The sequence below is a fragment of the Ambystoma mexicanum genome, unplaced genomic scaffold (assembly GCF_040938575.1).
Source record: "Ambystoma mexicanum isolate Mex_15411 unplaced genomic scaffold, UKY_AmexF1_1 Mex_scaf1, whole genome shotgun sequence".
NCBI classification, from domain to species: Eukaryota; Metazoa; Chordata; class Amphibia; order Caudata; family Ambystomatidae; genus Ambystoma; species Ambystoma mexicanum.
The window spans coordinates 4918525-4934425 of record NW_027182324.1 but is presented as its reverse complement, the minus strand read 5'-3'; the positions used below and the strand labels follow the sequence as shown (position 1 = coordinate 4934425).

The window sequence follows — 15901 nt, the reverse complement described above, 5'->3', positions numbered from 1 at the left end:
GTTGCAATATAACTTTTCAAAATGTTTTCCAATTGACTGAAACTCCATTGCACAAAACGAGCATGTCATTAATCGTTGATTTAGAGTGGACTGCATTGCCCAGTGTGTGTATTGAGGAGCACATGTTCGCCTTTACTGGGGAGCAATTTTGCACTCATGAATGTGGCAAAACATTCAAATCCGTAAGTGGGTGAACATTAAAGTCCTAGATGCTGCAAATCTCTATATCTGGATAAGGAATGACTGAAAAAAGTTATGTCTCCAGTGTCAAAATGTGTGTAATGCACTAGTAATTCATTTCCTTTATTGACCAGTGAGGTAGCCATGTATGGAGGCGCTGTAGAGTGAAAATCAAGTTTCAAATGGCAGTGATCCATGTGCCTGGATAGCTCAGTCGGTAGAGCATCAGACTTTTAATCTGAGGGTCCAGGGTTCAAGTCCCTGTTCAGGCGTACCTTTGCTTCTTTTACAAAAAATTAAGCAGGAAATATGAATTGCTCATTCTAATATGTGCTGTTTCTGATGGCATCGCAACCTTGGGCAATATGACTCTAAGGTAGTGGAGTCCAGAGTTCTTGGATGCTTTGCCAACATTTCAAGCCTGACTGTGCTTCTAAATAGCATGAAATAGCAATCTTTGTACAAAGTTTTAATATTGGGGAGACAGATTGGTCGAAAAAAAAGCAGACAGGCGCTGCTGAGATTCGAACTCAGGATCTCCTGTTTACTAGACAGGCGCTTTAACCAACTAAGCCACAGCCCCTTTTTTGCATCTGGTCTCCTTTCCTTCCTCATGTAATCAATCAGAAGTGAAATCCACTTTTTTAAGGCTGGGCTTCTGTTGCAATATAACTTTTCAAAATGTTTTCCAATTGACTGAAACTCCATTGCACAAAACGAGCATGTCATTAATCGTCGATTTAGAGTGGACTGCATTGCCCAGTGTGTGCATTGAGGAGCACATGTTCGTCTTTACTGGGGAGCAAGTTTGCACTCATGAATGTGGCAAAACATTCAAATCCGTAAGTGGGTGAAAATTAAAGTCCTAGATGCTGCAAATCTCTATATCTGGATACGGAATGACTGAAAAAAGTTATGTCTCCAGTGTCAAAATGTGTGTAATGCACTAGTAATTCATTTCCTTTATTGACCAGTGAGGTAGCCATGTATGGAGGTGCTGTAGAGTGAAAATCAAGTTTCAAATGGGCAGTGATCCCTGTGCCTGGATAGCTAAATCGGTAGAGCATCAGACTTTTAATCTGAGGGTCCAGGGTTCAAGTCCCTGTTTAGGCGTACCTTTGCTTCTTTTACAAAAAATTAAGCAGGAAATATGAATTGCTCATTCTAATATGTGCTATTTCTGATGGCATCGCAACCTTGGGCAATATGACTCTAAGGTAGTGGAGTCCAGAGTTCTTGGATGCTTTGCCAACATTTCAAGCCTCACTGTGCTTCTAAATAGCATGAAATAGCAATCTTTGTACAAAGTTTTAATATTGGGGAGACAGATTGGTCGAAAAAAAAGCAGACAGGCGCTGCTGAGATTCGAACTCAGGATCTCCTGTTTACTAGACAGGCGCTTTAACCAACTAAGCCACAGCACCCTTTTTGCATCTGGTCTCCTTTCCTTCCTCATGTAATCATTTAGAAGTGAAATCCACTTTTTTAAGGCTGGGCTTCTGTTGCAATATAACTTTTCAAAATGTTTTCCAATTGACTGAAACTCCATTGCACAAAACGAGCATGTCATTAATCGTCGATTTAGAGTGGACTGCTTTGCCCAGTGTGTGCATTGAGGAGCACATGTTCGTCTTTACTGGGGAGCAAGTTTGCACTCATGAATGTGGCAAAACATTCAAATCCGTAAGTGGGTGAACATTAAAGTCCTAGATGCTGCAAATCTCTATATCTGGATACGGAATGACTGAAAAAAGTTATGTCTCCAGTGTCAAAATGTGTGTAATGCACTAGTAATTCATTTCCTTTATTGACCAGTGAGGTAGCCATGTATGGAGGTGCTGTAGAGTGAAAATCAAGTTTCAAATGGCCGTGATCCATCTGCCTGGATAGCTCAGTCGGTAGAGCATCAGACTTTTAATCTGAGGGTCCAGGGTTCAAGTCCCTGTTCAGGCGTACCTTTGCTTCTTTTACAAAAAAATAAGCAGGAAATATGAATTGCTCATTCTAATATGTGCTATTTCTGATGGCATCGCAACCTTGGGCAATATGACTCTAAGGTAGTGGAGTCCAGAGTTCTTGGATGCTTTGCCAACATTTCAAGCCTGACTGTGCTTCTAAATAGCATGAAACAGCAATCTTTGTACAAAGTTTTAATATTGGGGAGACAGATTGGTCGAAAAAAAAGCAGACAGGCGCTGCTGAGATTCGAACTCAGGATCTCCTGTTTACTAGACAGGCGCTTTAACCAACTAAGCCACAGCACCTTTTTTGCATCGGGTCTCCTTTCCTTCCTCATGTAATCAATCAGAAGTGAAATCCACTTTTTTAAGGCTGGGCTTCTGTTGCAATATAACTTTTCAAAATGTTTTCCAATTGACTGAAACTCCATTGCACAAAACGAGCATGTCATTAATCGTCGATTTAGAGTGGACTGCATTGCCCAGTGTGTGCATTGAGGAGCACATGTTCGTCTTTACTGGGGAGCAAGTTTGCACTCATGAATGTGGCAAAACATTCAAATCCGTAAGTGGGTGAACATTAAAGTCCTAGATGCTGCAAATCTCTATATCTGGATACGGAATGACTGAAAAAAGTTATGTCTCCAGTGTCAAAATGTGTGTAATGCACTAGTAATTCATTTCCTTTATTGACCAGTGAGGTAGCCATGTGTGGAGGTGCTGTAGAGTGAAAATCAAGTTTCAAAGGGGCAGAGATCCCTGTGCCTGGATAGCTCAGTCGTAGAGCATCAGACTTTTAATCTGAGGGTCCAGGGTTCAAGTCCCTGTTCAGGCGTATCTTTGCTTCTTTTACAAAAAATTTAGCAGGAAATATGAATTGCTCATTCTAATATGTGCTATTTCTGATGGCATCGCAACCTTGGGCAATATGACTCTAAGGTAGTGGAGTCCAGAATTCTTGGATGCTTTGCCAACATTTCAAGCCTGACTGTGCTTCTAAATAGCATGAAATAGCAATCTTTGTACAAAGTTTTAATATTGGGGAGACAGATTGGTCGAAAAAAAAGCAGACAGGCGCTGCTGAGATTCGAACTCAGGATCTCCTGTTTACTAGACAGGCGCTTTAACCAACTAAGCCACAGCACCTTTTTTGCATCTGGTCTCCTTTCCTTCCTCATGTAATCATTTAGAAGTGAAATCCACTTTTTTAAGGCTGGGCTTCTATTGCAATATAACTTTTCAAAATGTTTTCCAATTGACTGAAACTCCATTGCACAAAACGAGCATGTCATTAATCGTCGATTTAGAGTGGACTGCATTGCCCAGTGTGTGCATTGAGGAGCACATGTTCGTCTTTACTGGGGAGCAAGTTTGCACTCATGAATGTGGCAAAACATTCAAATCCGTAAGTGGGTGAACATTAAAGTCCTAGATGCTGCAAATCGCTATATCTGGATACGGAATGACTGAAAAAAGTTATGTCTCCAGTGTCAAAATGTGTGTAATGCACTAGTAATTCATTTCCTTTATTGACCAGTGAGGTAGCCATGTATGGAGGTGCTGTAGAGTGAAAATCAAGTTTCAAATGGGCAGTGATCCCTGTGCCTGGATAGCTCAGTCGGTAGAGCATCAGACTTTTAATCTGAGGGTCCAGGGTTCAAGTCCCTGTTCAGGCGTATCTTTGCTTCTTTTACAAAAAATTTAGCAGGAAATATGAATTGCTCATTCTAATATGTGCTATTTCTGATGGCATCGCAACCTTGGGCAATATGACTCTAAGGTAGTGGAGTCCAGAGTTCTTGGATGCTTTGCCAACATTTCAAGCCTGACTGTGCTTCTAAATAGCATGAAATAGCAATCTTTGTACAAAGTTTTAATATTGGGGAGACAGATTGGTCGAAAAAAAAGCAGACAGGCGCTGCTGAGATTCGAACTCAGGATCTCCTGTTTACTAGACAGGCGCTTTAACCAACTAAGCCACAGCACCTTTTTTGCATCTGGTCTCCTTTCCTTCCTCATGTAATCATTTAGAAGTGAAATCCACTTTTTTAAGGCTGGGCTTCTGTTGCAATATAACTTTTCAAAATGTTTTCCAATTGACTGAAACTCCATTGCACAAAACGAGCATGTCATTAATCGTCGATTTAGAGTGGACTGCATTGCCCAGTGTGTGCATTGAGGAGCACATGTTCGTCTTTACTGGGGAGCAAGTTTGCACTCATGAATGTGGCAAAACATTCAAATCCGTAAGTGGGTGAACATTAAAGTCCTAGATGCTGCAAATCTCTATATCTGGATACGGAATGACTGAAAAAAGTTATGGCTCCAGTGTCAAAATGTGTGTAATGCACTAGTAATTCATTTCCTTTATTGACCAGTGAGGTAGCCATGTATGGAGGTGCTGTAGAGTGAAAATCAAGTTTCAAATGGCAGTGATCCATCTGCCTGGATAGCTCAGTCGGTAGAGCATCAGACTTTTAATCTGAGGGTCCAGGGTTCAAGTCCCTGTTCAGGCGTACCTTTGCTTCTTTTACAAAAAATTAAGCAGGAAATATGAATTGCCCATTCTAATATGTGCTATTTCTGATGGCATCGCAACCTTGGGCAATATGACTCTAAGGTAGTGGAGTCCAGAGTTCTTGGATGCTTTGCCAACATATCAAGCCTGACTGTGCTTCTAAATAGCATGAAATAGCAATCTTTGTACAAAGTTTTAATATTGGGGAGACAGATTGGTCGAAAAAAAGCAGACAGGCGCTGCTGAGATTCGAACTCAGGATCTCCTGTTTACTAGACAGGTGCTTTAACCAACTAAGCCACAGCACCTTTTTTGCATCTGGTCTCCTTTCCTTCCTCATGTAATCATTTAGAAGTGAAATCCACTTTTTTAAGGCTGGGCTTCTGTTGCAATATAACTTTTCAAAATGTTTTCCAATTGACTGAAACTCCATTGCACAAAACGAGCATGTCATTAATCGTCGATTTAGAGTGGACTGCATTGCCCAGTGTGTGCATTGAGGAGCACATGTTCATCTTTACTGGGGAGCAAGTTTGCACTCATGAATGTGGCAAAACATTCAAATCCGTAAGTGGGTGAACATTAAAGTCCTAGATGCTGCAAATCTCTATATCTGGATACGGAATGACTGAAAAAAGTTATGGCTCCAGTGTCAAAATGTGTGTAATGCACTAGTAATTCATTTCCTTTATTGACCAGTGAGGTAGCCATGTATGGAGGTGCTGTAGAGTGAAAATCAAGTTTCAAATGGGCAGTGATCCCTGTGCCTGGATAGCTCAGTCGGTAGAGCATCAGACTTTTAATCTGAGGGTCCAGGGTTCAAGTCCCTGTTCAGGCGTACCTTTGCTTCTTTTACAAAAAATTAAGCAGGAAATATGAATTGCTCATTCTAATATGTGCTATTTCTGATGGCATCGCAACCTTGGGCAATATGACTCTAAGGTAGTGGAGTCCAGAGTTCTTGGATGCTTTGCCAACATTTCAAGCCTCACTGTGCTTCTAAATAGCATGAAATAGCAATCTTTGTACAAAGTTTTAATATTGGGGAGACAGATTGGTCGAAAAAAAAGCAGACAGGCGCTGCTGAGATTCGAACTCAGAATCTCCTGTTTACTAGACAGGCGCTTTAACCAACTAAGCCACAGCACCTTTTTTGCATCTGGTCTCCTTTCCTTCCTCATGTAATCATTTAGAAGTGAAATCCACTTTTTTAAGGCTGGGCTTCTGTTGCAATATAACTTTTCAAAATGTTTTCCAATTGACTGAAACTCCATTGCACAAAACGAGCATGTCATTAATCGTCGATTTAGAGTGGACTGCATTGCCCAGTGTGTGCATTCAGGAGCACATGTTCGTCTTTACTGGGGAGCAAGTTTGCACTCATGAATGTGGCAAAACATTCAAATCCGTAAGTGGGTGAACATTAAAGTCCTAGATGCTGCAAATCTCTATATCTGGATACGGAATGACTGAAAAAAGTTATGGCTCCAGTGTCAAAATGTGTGTAATGCACTAGTAATTCATTTCCTTTATTGACCAGTGAGGTAGCCATGTATGGAGGTGCTGTAGAGTGAAAATCAAGTTTCAAATGGCAGTGATCCATCTGCCTGGATAGCTCAGTCGGTAGAGCATCAGACTTTTAATCTGAGGGTCCAGGGTTCAAGTCCCTGTTCAGGCGTACCTTTGCTTCTTTTACAAAAAATTAAGCAGGAAATATGAATTGCCCATTCTAATATGTGCTATTTCTGATGGCATCGCAACCTTGGGCAATATGACTCTAAGGTAGTGGAGTCCAGAGTTCTTGGATGCTTTGCCAACATATCAAGCCTGACTGTGCTTCTAAATAGCATGAAATAGCAATCTTTGTACAAAGTTTTAATATTGGGGAGACAGATTGGTCGAAAAAAAGCAGACAGGCGCTGCTGAGATTCGAACTCAGGATCTCCTGTTTACTAGACAGGCACTTTAACCAACTAAGCCACAGCACCTTTTTTGCATCTGGTCTCCTTTCCTTCCTCATGTAATCATTTAGAAGTGAAATCCACTTTTTTAAGGCTGGGCTTCTGTTGCAATATAACTTTTCAAAATGTTTTCCAATTGACTGAAACTCCATTGCACAAAACGAGCATGTCATTAATCGTTGATTTAGAGTGGACTGCATTGCCCAGTGTGTGTATTGAGGAGCACATGTTCGCCTTTACTGGGGAGCAATTTTGCACTCATGAATGTGGCAAAACATTCAAATCCGTAAGTGGGTGAACATTAAAGTCCTAGATGCTGCAAATCTCTATATCTGGATAAGGAATGACTGAAAAAAGTTATGTCTCCAGTGTCAAAATGTGTGTAATGCACTAGTAATTCATTTCCTTTATTGACCAGTGAGGTAGCCATGTATGGAGGCGCTGTAGAGTGAAAATCAAGTTTCAAATGGCAGTGATCCATGTGCCTGGATAGCTCAGTCGGTAGAGCATCAGACTTTTAATCTGAGGGTCCAGGGTTCAAGTCCCTGTTCAGGCGTACCTTTGCTTCTTTTACAAAAAATTAAGCAGGAAATATGAATTGCTCATTCTAATATGTGCTGTTTCTGATGGCATCGCAACCTTGGGCAATATGACTCTAAGGTAGTGGAGTCCAGAGTTCTTGGATGCTTTGCCAACATTTCAAGCCTGACTGTGCTTCTAAATAGCATGAAATAGCAATCTTTGTACAAAGTTTTAATATTGGGGAGACAGATTGGTCGAAAAAAAAGCAGACAGGCGCTGCTGAGATTCGAACTCAGGATCTCCTGTTTACTAGACAGGCGCTTTAACCAACTAAGCCACAGCCCCTTTTTTGCATCTGGTCTCCTTTCCTTCCTCATGTAATCAATCAGAAGTGAAATCCACTTTTTTAAGGCTGGGCTTCTGTTGCAATATAACTTTTCAAAATGTTTTCCAATTGACTGAAACTCCATTGCACAAAACGAGCATGTCATTAATCGTCGATTTAGAGTGGACTGCATTGCCCAGTGTGTGCATTGAGGAGCACATGTTCGTCTTTACTGGGGAGCAAGTTTGCACTCATGAATGTGGCAAAACATTCAAATCCGTAAGTGGGTGAAAATTAAAGTCCTAGATGCTGCAAATCTCTATATCTGGATACGGAATGACTGAAAAAAGTTATGTCTCCAGTGTCAAAATGTGTGTAATGCACTAGTAATTCATTTCCTTTATTGACCAGTGAGGTAGCCATGTATGGAGGTGCTGTAGAGTGAAAATCAAGTTTCAAATGGGCAGTGATCCCTGTGCCTGGATAGCTAAATCGGTAGAGCATCAGACTTTTAATCTGAGGGTCCAGGGTTCAAGTCCCTGTTTAGGCGTACCTTTGCTTCTTTTACAAAAAATTAAGCAGGAAATATGAATTGCTCATTCTAATATGTGCTATTTCTGATGGCATCGCAACCTTGGGCAATATGACTCTAAGGTAGTGGAGTCCAGAGTTCTTGGATGCTTTGCCAACATTTCAAGCCTCACTGTGCTTCTAAATAGCATGAAATAGCAATCTTTGTACAAAGTTTTAATATTGGGGAGACAGATTGGTCGAAAAAAAAGCAGACAGGCGCTGCTGAGATTCGAACTCAGGATCTCCTGTTTACTAGACAGGCGCTTTAACCAACTAAGCCACAGCACCCTTTTTGCATCTGGTCTCCTTTCCTTCCTCATGTAATCATTTAGAAGTGAAATCCACTTTTTTAAGGCTGGGCTTCTGTTGCAATATAACTTTTCAAAATGTTTTCCAATTGACTGAAACTCCATTGCACAAAACGAGCATGTCATTAATCGTCGATTTAGAGTGGACTGCTTTGCCCAGTGTGTGCATTGAGGAGCACATGTTCGTCTTTACTGGGGAGCAAGTTTGCACTCATGAATGTGGCAAAACATTCAAATCCGTAAGTGGGTGAACATTAAAGTCCTAGATGCTGCAAATCTCTATATCTGGATACGGAATGACTGAAAAAAGTTATGTCTCCAGTGTCAAAATGTGTGTAATGCACTAGTAATTCATTTCCTTTATTGACCAGTGAGGTAGCCATGTATGGAGGTGCTGTAGAGTGAAAATCAAGTTTCAAATGGCCGTGATCCATCTGCCTGGATAGCTCAGTCGGTAGAGCATCAGACTTTTAATCTGAGGGTCCAGGGTTCAAGTCCCTGTTCAGGCGTACCTTTGCTTCTTTTACAAAAAAATAAGCAGGAAATATGAATTGCTCATTCTAATATGTGCTATTTCTGATGGCATCGCAACCTTGGGCAATATGACTCTAAGGTAGTGGAGTCCAGAGTTCTTGGATGCTTTGCCAACATTTCAAGCCTGACTGTGCTTCTAAATAGCATGAAACAGCAATCTTTGTACAAAGTTTTAATATTGGGGAGACAGATTGGTCGAAAAAAAAGCAGACAGGCGCTGCTGAGATTCGAACTCAGGATCTCCTGTTTACTAGACAGGCGCTTTAACCAACTAAGCCACAGCACCTTTTTTGCATCGGGTCTCCTTTCCTTCCTCATGTAATCAATCAGAAGTGAAATCCACTTTTTTAAGGCTGGGCTTCTGTTGCAATATAACTTTTCAAAATGTTTTCCAATTGACTGAAACTCCATTGCACAAAACGAGCATGTCATTAATCGTCGATTTAGAGTGGACTGCATTGCCCAGTGTGTGCATTGAGGAGCACATGTTCGTCTTTACTGGGGAGCAAGTTTGCACTCATGAATGTGGCAAAACATTCAAATCCGTAAGTGGGTGAACATTAAAGTCCTAGATGCTGCAAATCTCTATATCTGGATACGGAATGACTGAAAAAAGTTATGTCTCCAGTGTCAAAATGTGTGTAATGCACTAGTAATTCATTTCCTTTATTGACCAGTGAGGTAGCCATGTGTGGAGGTGCTGTAGAGTGAAAATCAAGTTTCAAAGGGGCAGAGATCCCTGTGCCTGGATAGCTCAGTCGTAGAGCATCAGACTTTTAATCTGAGGGTCCAGGGTTCAAGTCCCTGTTCAGGCGTATCTTTGCTTCTTTTACAAAAAATTTAGCAGGAAATATGAATTGCTCATTCTAATATGTGCTATTTCTGATGGCATCGCAACCTTGGGCAATATGACTCTAAGGTAGTGGAGTCCAGAATTCTTGGATGCTTTGCCAACATTTCAAGCCTGACTGTGCTTCTAAATAGCATGAAATAGCAATCTTTGTACAAAGTTTTAATATTGGGGAGACAGATTGGTCGAAAAAAAAGCAGACAGGCGCTGCTGAGATTCGAACTCAGGATCTCCTGTTTACTAGACAGGCGCTTTAACCAACTAAGCCACAGCACCTTTTTTGCATCTGGTCTCCTTTCCTTCCTCATGTAATCATTTAGAAGTGAAATCCACTTTTTTAAGGCTGGGCTTCTATTGCAATATAACTTTTCAAAATGTTTTCCAATTGACTGAAACTCCATTGCACAAAACGAGCATGTCATTAATCGTCGATTTAGAGTGGACTGCATTGCCCAGTGTGTGCATTGAGGAGCACATGTTCGTCTTTACTGGGGAGCAAGTTTGCACTCATGAATGTGGCAAAACATTCAAATCCGTAAGTGGGTGAACATTAAAGTCCTAGATGCTGCAAATCGCTATATCTGGATACGGAATGACTGAAAAAAGTTATGTCTCCAGTGTCAAAATGTGTGTAATGCACTAGTAATTCATTTCCTTTATTGACCAGTGAGGTAGCCATGTATGGAGGTGCTGTAGAGTGAAAATCAAGTTTCAAATGGGCAGTGATCCCTGTGCCTGGATAGCTCAGTCGGTAGAGCATCAGACTTTTAATCTGAGGGTCCAGGGTTCAAGTCCCTGTTCAGGCGTATCTTTGCTTCTTTTACAAAAAATTTAGCAGGAAATATGAATTGCTCATTCTAATATGTGCTATTTCTGATGGCATCGCAACCTTGGGCAATATGACTCTAAGGTAGTGGAGTCCAGAGTTCTTGGATGCTTTGCCAACATTTCAAGCCTGACTGTGCTTCTAAATAGCATGAAATAGCAATCTTTGTACAAAGTTTTAATATTGGGGAGACAGATTGGTCGAAAAAAAAGCAGACAGGCGCTGCTGAGATTCGAACTCAGGATCTCCTGTTTACTAGACAGGCGCTTTAACCAACTAAGCCACAGCACCTTTTTTGCATCTGGTCTCCTTTCCTTCCTCATGTAATCATTTAGAAGTGAAATCCACTTTTTTAAGGCTGGGCTTCTGTTGCAATATAACTTTTCAAAATGTTTTCCAATTGACTGAAACTCCATTGCACAAAACGAGCATGTCATTAATCGTCGATTTAGAGTGGACTGCATTGCCCAGTGTGTGCATTGAGGAGCACATGTTCGTCTTTACTGGGGAGCAAGTTTGCACTCATGAATGTGGCAAAACATTCAAATCCGTAAGTGGGTGAACATTAAAGTCCTAGATGCTGCAAATCTCTATATCTGGATACGGAATGACTGAAAAAAGTTATGTCTCCAGTGTCAAAATGTGTGTAATGCACTAGTAATTCATTTCCTTTATTGACCAGTGAGGTAGCCATGTATGGAGGTGCTGTAGAGTGAAAATCAAGTTTCAAATGGGCAGTGATCCTTGTGCCTGGATAGCTCAGTCGGTAGAGCATCAGACTTTTAATCTGAGGGTCCAGGGTTCAAGTCCCTGTTCAGGCGTACCTTTGCTTCTTTTACAAAAAATTAAGCAGGAAATATGAATTGCTCATTCTAATATGTGCTATTTCTGATGGCATCGCAACCTTGGGCAATATGACTCTAAGGTAGTGGAGTCCAGAGTTCTTGGATGCTTTGCCAACATTTCAAGCCTGACTGTGCTTCTAAATAGCATGAAATAGCAATCTTTGTACAAAGTTTTAATATTGGGGAGACAGATTGGTCGAAAAAAAAGCAGACAGGCGCTGCTGAGATTCGAACTCAGGATCTCCTGTTTACTAGACAGGCGCTTTAACCAACTAAGTCACAGCACCTTTTTTGCATCTGGTCTCCTTTCCTTCCTCATGTAATCATTTAGAAGTGAAATCCACTTTTTTAAGGCTGGGCTTCTGTTGCAATATAACTTTTCAAAATGTTTTCCAATTGACTGAAACTCCATTGCACAAAACGAGCATGTCATTAATCGTCGATTTAGAGTGGACTGCATTGCCCAGTGTGTGCATTGAGGAGCACATGTTCGTCTTTACTGGGGAGCAAGTTTGCACTCATGAATGTGGCAAAACATTCAAATCCGTAAGTGGGTGAACATTAAAGTCCTAGATGCTGCAAATCTCTATATCTGGATACGGAATGACTGAAAAAAGTTATGTCTCCAGTGTCAAAATGTGTGTAATGCACTAGTAATTCATTTCCTTTATTGACCAGTGAGGTAGCCATGTATGGAGGTGCTGTAGAGTGAAAATCAAGTTTCAAATGGGCAGTGATCCTTGTGCCTGGATAGCTCAGTCGGTAGAGCATCAGACTTTTAATCTGAGGGTCCAGGGTTCAAGTCCCTGTTCAGGCGTACCTTTGCTTCTTTTACAAAAAATTAAGCAGGAAATATGAATTGCTCATTCTAATATGTGCTATTTCTGATGGCATCGCAACCTTGGGCAATATGACTCTAAGGTAGTGGAGTCCAGAGTTCTTGGATGCTTTGCCAACATTTCAAGCCTGACTGTGCTTCTAAATAGCATGAAATAGCAATCTTTGTACAAAGTTTTAATATTGGGGAGACAGATTGGTCGAAAAAAAAGCAGACAGGCGCTGCTGAGATTCGAACTCAGGATCTCCTGTTTACTAGACAGGCGCTTTAACCAACTAAGTCACAGCACCTTTTTTGCATCTGGTCTCCTTTCCTTCCTCATGTAATCATTTAGAAGTGAAATCCACTTTTTTAAGGCTGGGCTTCTGTTGCAATATAACTTTTCAAAATGTTTTCCAATTGACTGAAACTCCATTGCACAAAACGAGCATGTCATTAATCGTCGATTTAGAGTGGACTGCATTGCCCAGTGTGTGCATTGAGGAGCACATGTTCGTCTTTACTGGGGAGCAAGTTTGCACTCATGAATGTGGCAAAACATTCAAATCCGTAAGTGGGTGAACATTAAAGTCCTAGATGCTGCAAATCTCTATATCTGGATACGGAATGACTGAAAAAAGTTATGTCTCCAGTGTCAAAATGTGTGTAATGCACTAGTAATTCATTTCCTTTATTGACCAGTGAGGTAGCCATGTATGGAGGTGCTGTAGAGTGAAAATCAAGTTTCAAATGGGCAGTGATCCTTGTGCCTGGATAGCTCAGTCGGTAGAGCATCAGACTTTTAATCTGAGGGTCCAGGGTTCAAGTCCCTGTTCAGGCGTACCTTTGCTTCTTTTACAAAAAATTAAGCAGGAAATATGAATTGCTCATTCTAATATGTGCTATTTCTGATGGCATCGCAACCTTGGGCAATATGACTCTAAGGTAGTGGAGTCCAGAGTTCTTGGATGCTTTGCCAACATTTCAAGCCTGACTGTGCTTCTAAATAGCATGAAATAGCAATCTTTGTACAAAGTTTTAATATTGGGGAGACAGATTGGTCGAAAAAAAAGCAGACAGGCGCTGCTGAGATTCGAACTCAGGATCTCCTGTTTACTAGACAGGCGCTTTAACCAACTAAGTCACAGCACCTTTTTTGCATCTGGTCTCCTTTCCTTCCTCATGTAATCATTTAGAAGTGAAATCCACTTTTTTAAGGCTGGGCTTCTGTTGCAATATAACTTTTCAAAATGTTTTCCAATTGACTGAAACTCCATTGCACAAAACGAGCATGTCATTAATCGTCGATTTAGAGTGGACTGCATTGCCCAGTGTGTGCATTGAGGAGCACATGTTCGTCTTTACTGGGGAGCAAGTTTGCACTCATGAATGTGGCAAAACATTCAAATCCGTAAGTGGGTGAACATTAAAGTCCTAGATGCTGCAAATCTCTATATCTGTATACGGAATGACTGAAAAAAGTTATGTCTCCAGTGTCAAAATGTGTGTAATGCACTAGTAATTCATTTCCTTTATTGACCAGTGAGGTAGCCATGTATGGAGGTGCTGTAGAGTGAAAATCAAGTTTCAAATGGGCAGTGATCCTTGTGCCTGGATAGCTCAGTCGGTAGAGCATCAGACTTTTAATCTGAGGGTCCAGGGTTCAAGTCCCTGTTCAGGCGTACCTTTGCTTCTTTTACAAAAAATTAAGCAGGAAATATGAATTGCTCATTCTAATATGTGCTATTTCTGATGGCATCGCAACCTTGGGCAATATGACTCTAAGGTAGTGGAGTCCAGAGTTCTTGGATGCTTTGCCAACATTTCAAGCCTGACTGTGCTTCTAAATAGCATGAAATAGCAATCTTTGTACAAAGTTTTAATATTGGGGAGACAGATTGGTCGAAAAAAAAGCAGACAGGCGCTGCTGAGATTCGAACTCAGGATCTCCTGTTTACTAGACAGGCGCTTTAACCAACTAAGTCACAGCACCTTTTTTGCATCTGGTCTCCTTTCCTTCCTCATGTAATCATTTAGAAGTGAAATCCACTTTTTTAAGGCTGGGCTTCTGTTGCAATATAACTTTTCAAAATGTTTTCCAATTGACTGAAACTCCATTGCACAAAACGAGCATGTCATTAATCGTCGATTTAGAGTGGACTGCATTGCCCAGTGTGTGCATTGAGGAGCACATGTTCGTCTTTACTGGGGAGCAAGTTTGCACTCATGAATGTGGCAAAACATTCAAATCCGTAAGTGGGTGAACATTAAAGTCCTAGATGCTGCAAATCTCTATATCTGGATACGGAATGACTGAAAAAAGTTATGTCTCCAGTGTCAAAATGTGTGTAATGCACTAGTAATTCATTTCCTTTATTGACCAGTGAGGTAGCCATGTATGGAGGTGCTGTAGAGTGAAAATCAAGTTTCAAATGGGCAGTGATCCTTGTGCCTGGATAGCTCAGTCGGTAGAGCATCAGACTTTTAATCTGAGGGTCCAGGGTTCAAGTCCCTGTTCAGGCGTACCTTTGCTTCTTTTACAAAAAATTAAGCAGGAAATATGAATTGCTCATTCTAATATGTGCTATTTCTGATGGCATCGCAACCTTGGGCAATATGACTCTAAGGTAGTGGAGTCCAGAGTTCTTGGATGCTTTGCCAACATTTCAAGCCTGACTGTGCTTCTAAATAGCATGAAATAGCAATCTTTGTACAAAGTTTTAATATTGGGGAGACAGATTGGTCGAAAAAAAAGCAGACAGGCGCTGCTGAGATTCGAACTCAGGATCTCCTGTTTACTAGACAGGCGCTTTAACCAACTAAGTCACAGCACCTTTTTTGCATCTGGTCTCCTTTCCTTCCTCATGTAATCATTTAGAAGTGAAATCCACTTTTTTAAGGCTGGGCTTCTGTTGCAATATAACTTTTCAAAATGTTTTCCAATTGACTGAAACTCCATTGCACAAAACGAGCATGTCATTAATCGTCGATTTAGAGTGGACTGCATTGCCCAGTGTGTGCATTGAGGAGCACATGTTCGTCTTTACTGGGGAGCAAGTTTGCACTCATGAATGTGGCAAAACATTCAAATCCGTAAGTGGGTGAACATTAAAGTCCTAGATGCTGCAAATCTCTATATCTGGATACGGAATGACTGAAAAAAGTTATGTCTCCAGTGTCAAAATGTGTGTAATGCACTAGTAATTCATTTCCTTTATTGACCAGTGAGGTAGCCATGTATGGAGGTGCTGTAGAGTGAAAATCAAGTTTCAAATGGGCAGTGATCCTTGTGCCTGGATAGCTCAGTCGGTAGAGCATCAGACTTTTAATCTGAGGGTCCAGGGTTCAAGTCCCTGTTCAGGCGTACCTTTGCTTCTTTTACAAAAAATTAAGCAGGAAATATGAATTGCTCATTCTAATATGTGCTATTTCTGATGGCATCGCAACCTTGGGCAATATGACTCTAAGGTAGTGGAGTCCAGAGTTCTTGGATGCTTTGCCAACATTTCAAGCCTGACTGTGCTTCTAAATAGCATGAAATAGCAATCTTTGTACAAAGTTTTAATATTGGGGAGACAGATTGGTCGAAAAAAAAGCAGACAGGCGCTGCTGAGATTCGAACTCAGGATCTCCTGTTTACTAGACAGGCGCTTTAACCAACTAAGTCACAGCACCTTTTTTGCA

At 41.0% G+C, this 15901-nt stretch overlaps 8 non-coding genes across 8 annotated transcripts; all 8 read right to left on the bottom strand.

Annotated features, from left to right (window-relative positions):
- Nucleotides 1-1530: 1530 nt before the first annotated feature.
- Nucleotides 1531-1604, bottom strand: TRNAT-AGU (transfer RNA threonine (anticodon AGU)). The gene has a single exon. It is a non-coding gene; the product is annotated as a tRNA-Thr (tRNA).
- A 766-nt stretch (nt 1605-2370) lies between these two features.
- Nucleotides 2371-2444, bottom strand: TRNAT-AGU (transfer RNA threonine (anticodon AGU)). The gene has a single exon. It is a non-coding gene; the product is annotated as a tRNA-Thr (tRNA).
- A 766-nt stretch (nt 2445-3210) lies between these two features.
- Nucleotides 3211-3284, bottom strand: TRNAT-AGU (transfer RNA threonine (anticodon AGU)). Its single transcript has one exon. It is a non-coding gene; the product is annotated as a tRNA-Thr (tRNA).
- A 767-nt stretch (nt 3285-4051) lies between these two features.
- On the bottom strand, nt 4052-4125 carry TRNAT-AGU (transfer RNA threonine (anticodon AGU)). The gene has a single exon. It is a non-coding gene; the product is annotated as a tRNA-Thr (tRNA).
- A 4126-nt stretch (nt 4126-8251) lies between these two features.
- Nucleotides 8252-8325, bottom strand: TRNAT-AGU (transfer RNA threonine (anticodon AGU)). The gene has a single exon. It is a non-coding gene; the product is annotated as a tRNA-Thr (tRNA).
- A 766-nt stretch (nt 8326-9091) lies between these two features.
- On the bottom strand, nt 9092-9165 carry TRNAT-AGU (transfer RNA threonine (anticodon AGU)). The gene has a single exon. It is a non-coding gene; the product is annotated as a tRNA-Thr (tRNA).
- A 766-nt stretch (nt 9166-9931) lies between these two features.
- On the bottom strand, nt 9932-10005 carry TRNAT-AGU (transfer RNA threonine (anticodon AGU)). The gene has a single exon. It is a non-coding gene; the product is annotated as a tRNA-Thr (tRNA).
- Nucleotides 10006-10772: 767 nt separating this feature from the next.
- On the bottom strand, nt 10773-10846 carry TRNAT-AGU (transfer RNA threonine (anticodon AGU)). Its single transcript has one exon. It is a non-coding gene; the product is annotated as a tRNA-Thr (tRNA).
- Nucleotides 10847-15901: the final 5055 nt, after the last annotated feature.